At 31.0% G+C, this 8,723-nt stretch overlaps 1 long non-coding RNA gene across 1 annotated transcript; it reads left to right on the top strand.

Annotated features, from left to right (window-relative positions):
- The first annotated feature begins 4,160 nt into the window (after window positions 1-4,160).
- On the top strand, window positions 4,161-5,978 carry LOC129962404 (uncharacterized). The gene is made up of 3 exons (XR_008783890.1): window positions 4,161-4,531; window positions 4,647-4,762; window positions 5,725-5,978. It is a non-coding gene; the product is annotated as an uncharacterized LOC129962404 (long non-coding RNA).
- The last annotated feature ends 2,745 nt before the right edge of the window (window positions 5,979-8,723 follow it).

Here is an 8,723-nt window from a genome sequence, read left to right on the forward strand (position 1 = left end):
TGGAGGTTTGGGCAATGCATGTGTGTGAGGTGTGGATGATTTGAAGATGGCGTGGGCAATGCATGTGTGTGAGGTGTGGATGATTTGAAGATGGCGTGGGCAATGCATGTGTGTGAGGTGTGGATGATTTGAAGCTGGCGTGGGCAATGCATGTGTGTGAGGTGTGGATGATTTGAAGCTGGCGTGGGCAATGCATGTGTGTGAGGTGTGGATGATTTGAAGCTGGCGTGGGCAATGCCTGTGTGTGAGGTGTGGATGATTTGAAGCTGGCGTTGGCAATGCCTGTGTGTGAGGTGTGGATGATTTGAAGCTGGCGTTGGCAATGCCTGTGTGTGAGGTGTGGATGACTTGAAGCTGGCGTTGGCAATGCCTGTGTGTGAGGTGTGGATGATTTGAAGCTGGCGTTGGCAATGCCTGTGTGTGAGGTGTATGTATGTGTGTGTGCGCACGCATTTGGAAAATGCTGTAGGGAAACGGGATCGCATTTGTGTGTTGTAGAAGGATTTGCTTATTCTAATTTTCAACTCTTCAATTTCATGTTGAGACCATTACTTCAATAGAAAGTAAGGATGTAGACGGCGATGAGCTTGAAATGTGGCTTTGAAGTAGGAAAACGAGGGAAGAATGTTTAACAGAATGGATAGGTGACACGGAAATAAGTTTAACATTAAACCATGTTTTTCTTGATAATTTTTTAAATCAATTTAGAATTTAATCTGTTAAATTTGACGGCTATATATGTATATCTCGCAGAATAATCATCTTTTTGTTTCGAAGTTTCCCCTTTACATAGGAATAATCTCTCACCGGATTGAAGAATAACAGATAAATCAATTGTTCTGATGCTATTCGATTTCAGATAATATTTTGGAGAATCTCTCATAATTAGAACTGTGCTCAAATCGACAATTAAATTGCATTGATTTTAATGAATAATCGAAATTCTTCATGGTATAATAAGGATCGAAAAATGGCACTTGAATAACATACTGATGAACAGAATAGATTCGAATTCATTTTGCTGTGAAATTAGATATTTGATTTCCAGAATCTTTGGTTTTACTGCGTCTTCTTTAGGACTGAACTCGATGTAAAAAAATTATTGGCTCGTTAAAGAATGTAATTCCTTAAAATGCCTAATATATAAACTTTAGATTTTTTAGAATTATATTTGCTTATTCGTAGAGTGGCAATAAAAAAATTATTTTTGTATCGGAAATTAAACGATTTTTTCCAAAATTTCTAAATTTCGTTTAAAAACTGCCTTTTATTTTTTTAAATTTCAGCACTCGGTTTTTTGCCATCTTGGACAATATTAATTCTGTGTACGTAATCTTAAATTATCAAGCATTTCGTTCTTCTAACCCCCCTCTTCCCCCTCAATCTTCAAATTCAAATCGTCAACCTATAATATGAAATATAATATTGTGGATCCTTTCTTTTCTTTCTATATATTAATTCATTCCCTTAATTGACGTTACAGCATCGCACCTCGTACGGGAAAAATTCATTCAATTCGTGCTCGCGTATCAATTAATCCTAAAGTGATTACATATTTTTGAGGCGCAATAAAGTATAATTTTTACTGAGTAAAGTAGCCGAGTCTATTTGAACAACCACAGGTCCAGAAATTAAAAAAATGATGTACTTCGTTCTATATCAATTCTAAAACAGAAGTTTGAATGATCTCGTGTATTGAAAGCGGATGAATTCTAATTACCTTCTTAATTGAAGGAAAGGGAGTAATCGGCTAGATCAGGGATAAGAAAGCTTAGAAATGTAATCGAATTAATTAAGCATCGGAAATATTGTCTTTAAATGCAGCTATTTTGAACTTGTATAAAAGTAGACAAATCTCGTATTGCATCTCTCCATCCGTCGATACATAAAAATAGCTTATTTTCATAATACTTAAAAGTCGACACAACTTTAAGGCAAAAGAGGTTGCGTTCTAGAGCAAATTTTTTATTAAAGTAAGCGCGGAATAATCTTTGTAATTCATCGTGTTCGGAAATTTAAAATGAAACGCTTAATAGCTAGCTGCCCATTAATACATTTTTAAACTTTAGGAAAGCTTCTAAGACGCATTGAAATCTGAACATTTTGTGTTTTGATTGAATACGGAAGAAATAATTTCTGGATATTTTACAAAAGTGGCTTTCAGGTGACGAAAGTGCCATAATTATGTAGATTTTACTAGGTATTGTCTAATGATAAAGAAAAGTCATAACCATTTTCTTGTACCGTTTGTAAAATTATGCAGAATGAATATTGAACTTGATAAGTTGTTCTGGTTAAAATAACCTTAGATCATAAAACTGCCTCACTCATACCAGAAGTTAGTTTTTTTGGATTCATCAGATTTATCACTCGTTTAAAAGAAATGCCACCTCACAGAAATTATCAACGAAACAAATCCTGCAGTTATTAGAGCAGTTCTCTGTACACTCTTCAAATGTTTGTTGGAGCAATGAAACAATGCCTTTCCTCGTATGTGGTATGACTGCCTTGTCGACTCTTGGCAAAAATTATGTTGATAGCAGCCATCTGGATGGCCAGGGGACTTTCTCTCGGTTCCGTACACAAGTAATATCGGTAAGTTATGCTATTTATAATTGTCATATCCAAATGAAGATTGGATGCAATAATTTATCAATGGTAATTAAATGCACTTTATTTCATTAGTTTTCCATAGGGTGGATAACTTACCTATGTCCATGCCGTTTAGTTTGACAAAGGCACGACGGCAATCGCCAGTACTGTTTTCTCCATTCCATGTACAAGCTGTCCATCTTCACCCATGCTGGATGCGAGGAAGTATTCTGTTATGACATTAACGTACAAGAATTTCAAGGGCAGTAAGTTTGCAAATTATATTAAAACTGACAAAGTGACATGGGACCAATTATATTCGATTCGTCTCGAAAGTAACCTTTCTGGAAGCTGCAAAGGGAAGTAAAACATACTTTCCAGGAAACATTTATTGAAATATGTGTAACCTGTTGAATTACTTCCAACGTAAGAAATACCGCTATTGAAATGCATGTTATACTACGATTTTTATTTGCATGTCATCACTTGGGTAGTATAGGTCATGGAATTCTCAAACCATTTATACCAACGCGCACCTGTAACAAGACGGATAAAAATGATTAAAGATAATTTTGTCTATATGGACTGAGGGAAACTTACTTTCTAGAATGAATAAATTTATTAGTATTTTTTAAAAATCGATGTTTTTCGATCCTTCAGAAGTTGTAGTTAATAAAGATGCTTCTTGGTAACATCTTAAATTTAGTTTTTCTATTTTTCAAGCATCTAAATATGACATTCCATAAAATTTGAAATGCAACCATCCAAAATTAAAATGGAATGTCCCTTAAATGAAATGCTTAGTAGTAAATTATACGACATTTTGTGGGTCACTTTAAGTTTATTTTCTAAGAACAAGAATACTCTTTATTGTTATTAAATATAATCATTTGTGCTTAGTGGGCAATTAACTAATTTGATGCACGACTCAGTTTCCTATATACGCTTATAGCTCTCAGAAAAAAAAATTTGGAAATACTTTTTAAAAACAAATATTTAGATGAATTATTTAACAACTGAATTACAAATATTGCAAATAGCTTAATTTTTAAAAAGGAAAATGGACTGATGTGAACTTTGATTTCCTGATTAAAACGAGAAACCTTTAATTTCTGTCAATGAAGTTGAAAGCAAATTATTACCAGATTTTAGAATTTTCGAAATAAAAGAGCAAAAGTAAAATACATATATGCTTGCATTTTATAGTGTTTTTTTGATAGATGAATATCTAATCATTAATTTCTTTTCAGATGTTGAAAGGTTTTGAAGCAAATGATTACGGCGCAACATATAATATGGAGCTTCAACAAGCGCATAATTCAATTCGCATCCTATGGAATCAGACTAACAGGTCAGATTTATTGAATGATTTCTAAAGCCTGGAATATTGGACTAAGCTTAATGTATCAAATTTGTGCAAAAACATAACGTAATTTTAAAAATGACCTGCACAGTAGAATGAAAGTGAAAAATGTTCATAATCCCTGCATATTCCAGGAAAGTGGCTTCTAAGTGACGAGTCTCAATTATGTTGCTTTCTCATAGTCTGAGGTAGGGGATAAAACCATGGTCATTAGTTCTTACGCTGTTTTCAAGACATGAACAGAAAAAACGAATGAGAATTTCAGTTTTTAAGAGTAATAATAGTAAGAACTTTAGAGATAATATAAATTTACTTTGCTTATACCTGAAAGTATACTGACGGAATTCTTCGTGTTTATTCATTATAGAACGTCTTATGAAGCGAAAGAGGCAGAATCTCCTGTAATTGATATTAGAACAGCGCATTCTGCAAGGAATACTTTAGAGGCCTTTTAATTGAACAACGGCTTAATACCACTCCTCATCTGTGCAGTGAATACCATTTCGGCTCCATCCGCAAATTCTAAATACGAGAGATGTCTGGATTGACAGAAAAAAGGATACTGAAGTAATATCGGTAAGTTCCACGAATTATAACTGTCAAATCGAATTTAAAATTATATCCAGATACTTTTGATTATGAAATAATTAATTATATCTATAAATGTTCTCATTTCATTGGGTATTCATAGGTCAGACAACTTACGACCATTGTGGATGCATTTTTTCTTGGATAAAGGTGTGCTATCAATAATACAGCTTTCTCGGTTCCATATACAAGACATCAATATTCGCCAATTTCCTTAAGGTAATTTGAAGTATCAAATTCTCATGGTAAGTTATTGAAACATAATATCAGAATAGCATGATATTCGGAAACTATTTTATTATACTATTAGCCTCTAGAAAGTATTCCGAAGGCACAAAAAAAATACAGAAACCATAGTTTCCTGGAAACACTGAAGTTTTAGCTGCCTCTGAACATAAGAACCGTATTACCGTTCGTTTTATACTGGTAGATCAATTTCTGTAAAGGTTGAAGTAATTAATTGCCCAAGAATGGAGTTAGCCTATGTATGCTTTCTTCTTGTCAATAGGGAAATGTATGGTCAAACCTTTTCAGACACGTACCTATGAAAGATAAGCAAAAAATGTTTCTGCATAATTTTGTGTCATTTCTCCGCTAAAGTTAATTTTGGAGCCAAACCAAACTTATTGCAGTTGATATTTAAAATTTTCAATCCAGCTTATAAATAATCGGTAAAGCGAACTCATTTGAGTTCTAAGTATATAAACGGAATACTCTACGAACGGAATTATGCTCATTTCTCAACATCGGGACTGTCTTTTTTTTTCCTCACCACTTAGCAATGATACGTTCGTTTTCGGCGCTTTTAAGCGGTTCTGTGACAGTCTCGAGAGCCTGGCAAAATCTACCGCATTCTAAAATTTAAACAATAACTATCGCTATTGGAGCATTTCTGACTTTCATAGAGAATAAAAACATGTATGTCTCGGAAGATTCTGGAATAATTAAAAAGCGTTCAATTATCTTAAAATTGTACTTAAATGGTTGGTTACAATTTCATAACCAATTGTTGGTGTGGAAAATTCCTAGATGTAGATTATGCTTCTATTGATAGCAATTAAACAATTTTGTTCAGGTTATTGAATTATTGGAGCAGATTTAAAGATCAAAATTTAGTCTCTTATATTCTGGCATTGAATGACATTCTCAATAGTTTGATTTTACCTATTTAATCTTTTCAGATGTCTGCATGTTTTAACCCAAGTGACCACGGCACAAGATACCATTTAGAGCCTTCATCCTTGCAATTCGGAACCTTTTCAATGGAGTTATGAATGGAGGTCCAATTTATGCAAATGAGTTTGTAAAATTCATTGTCTTCGCCTAAATTTATACGAGTACCAAAATATAATGAATACATTTAGTCTGCACAGTGGAAATGGGATTATGTATGTAGACAACATTACTTGAGGATATCGATACATCTTTGAAATGTTTTATTCTATTCTAAGAGCAAGATACTGAATATTTATATATACAAAATATATATTTCGAACTTTGCAAATCTTAAAGTGTGCAAAATATCTGATTTAAAACAAGTGTTTGGCAATTCAATCAATATTTCATCTTAAAATTGTCTGGAAACTTTTATTCTTATACCAGTTTTAAAATAATGGTCTTCATTCCCTTCAAATGTAATACTTATTTTGTTTTTTTAATCTTTGAGAAATATGCTTTTTAAAAATTTACATTGGTGAAATGTTTTTTAATATGGATAACTTAAAATTTGGTAGCGTATTTAATTTTGCTAGTAATCTAAATCAACTTTCCAATAAGACTGAATATTTGATTTACATTTCAGAGAAAATTCGCTTTAAAAGTTTTGTATGGTTATTAATCTCTTATTATAACTTAACAAGCAGAGCTCTCATTGAACAGGAATCGCAGTTGTTATGAAATAAAAAAGCAATTTCATTTGCATAGTGCATTACTTCATAATTGTGAGTGGAACATGAATCTTTTTGCCTTTTTAGATTTGTTAGGATTATTTTTAATCACTGATTATCATTGCAATAGTAAAGGAAATGTAAATATTTTTTTGTAAACTGATCTGTTTTTCATTTTACCTACATATGTATCAAAATCAGCCTTCTGGTATCATTTTGTACTGAATGTCAATGCTCGTGAAAACAATTTCATGATCCTGTCCATTTCTAGAAATCGTTTTGTGATTATAAAATGAGTTATCAGAGAATTCAATATTTTCTCATGATCATATGTATAAGTTTCTTGTATATTAAGGAATTTTGCCTTTCATAATGATCCTAATATTCGCTTTTCAAATTTTTTTTGAAATATGCAAAATTATTTTATACTTAATATATGTATATTGTTTTAGGCTTAAATTCAGCTAAGTTTTTAAATGATTTCTAAATTTAAAAACGAATTTTGGCATCTAAGTAAACTCTGAAGTTATGAAATTTGCTATAATGACCATCATATGCCTGCTCGGCTAATTTAAAATATACGAATAGTAACTCGTGTAAAAAAAAAAATGCATTGTGTATGGAGAATAAATCAAAATGTAATGTTAGCAATGCATAAATGTCTTCTTGCATTGTTTGAAATTTCGAAAATATTTTCAATAAATATTAATCAATCGTGTATTTACGCACATGAAATGGTTTTGTATTTTGAAGAGACATTTTATGGTAATTTTATAATACTTGATTTTTGAAATTATTTTATAACAATTTTAGAATATTTACCTTTTCATTACCTTTCATATTTCAATTTCATAATGTATCGCATTAATTTTTTTCTGAATCAAAATTTAGACAATGTCAATCGTTATTAGTTTAAATCTCTTTAACATTTCATATTTTTTTTACCGTAGTCTGTAGATACATTAAATTTGTTCGTTGCATCCATTTGCAATTATTCTTAAATTAACATTTTATGTAAAATCTAAAATACTATAGTAATAGTTAAAGTAATATTAATAATAAATTTAAAATTCTAAATATATTTCGCTAATTCGAGAATTTTATGTAAAGTTTGCACCAACGGATAAGGTATACTTTGATTGGCTCGGCCGGCCAGTCAATCAAAATATCCTTTGATTCTCGAAAAGCATTTGATCATCGTGTCTGATCACCACGGCGATCAGTATGCTTTTAGAGAAAATACGATGTTCTTTAATAATTGGCATAAAATAATATGTATAAAATTCTGCTCAAATATAATGTATTTTTTGTTGAAGGAAAAAGTGAATGGATGCGATGAATGTTAAATAATCTAAATGTAGGGTAGGTCGCTTTTTTCCAATAACATGAGAAAGTCTAGTGTTCTAAATATTAGCTTTTCAGTAATAAATTTTGCTGAAAAATTCTTTTAGTTTAATAGAATATTAAACTTTTGCGTATTCTGTGTCTGTTTCGCATATTACTCATAGAAATAAAAAATTTTGTAATGAATTTTCAATTGAAATTCTGTTATGCATTAACTAGCAATAACTAGGAAAAAATTTTTGTAATTCATACTAACATAAAATATTTCAAAATAAGAATGTCAATTTAGTGTTAAATGAATGCTTTACTTGCGAAACTGAATTCTTTTTAAGCCAATTTAATATATGTAACAACCCTTTGCAGTTTTGATACCTGAACTGAATTCTTCATGCATTTATATTGTACTTTATTATGTTGTAATAATCTTGTAAATGACCTCTACTTGTATATCAAACATTTAAATAAAATTTTGTGTACTGTGAATTCAATTTGTATTTAATTTCTGAATATTATTTACTCCCCTGAACAGAAATTATTCGATGGGAGACTTCTCAGGGAAATTATAAATTCAGTTTACGAATTTGTTAGTGTAAAACGGTGCATACATATAAATCGTTAGATTATTGAATTGATTCAAGTGAAAAGTAAATATGCATTAGTTAATAGTTATTTGTTTATATCCTTTACCTATAATCTTTTTATTAATTTAAATCAATGTTATTAGAATTAATTTGTTAGTTTATTGATAAGTGTAGATATGACAGATAAGAATGTTTGTCATGCTTTAAAAATATAGTAGAATTTGGTAAATTCCAGTTTTTCTCTGGTTCTTTTTAACCCTTTTTCCTGGAAATTCCAGTGTCTTTAATTGGGATTTATCTTCATCCGAATTTAAAGTCAAAAATTAACTTTCTTTATTACACACCGATCGCAAGTGGTTAAATTTGGAA

This window comes from Argiope bruennichi, chromosome 2 (assembly GCF_947563725.1).
Source record: "Argiope bruennichi chromosome 2, qqArgBrue1.1, whole genome shotgun sequence".
NCBI lineage: Eukaryota > Metazoa > Arthropoda > Arachnida > Araneae > Araneidae > Argiope > Argiope bruennichi.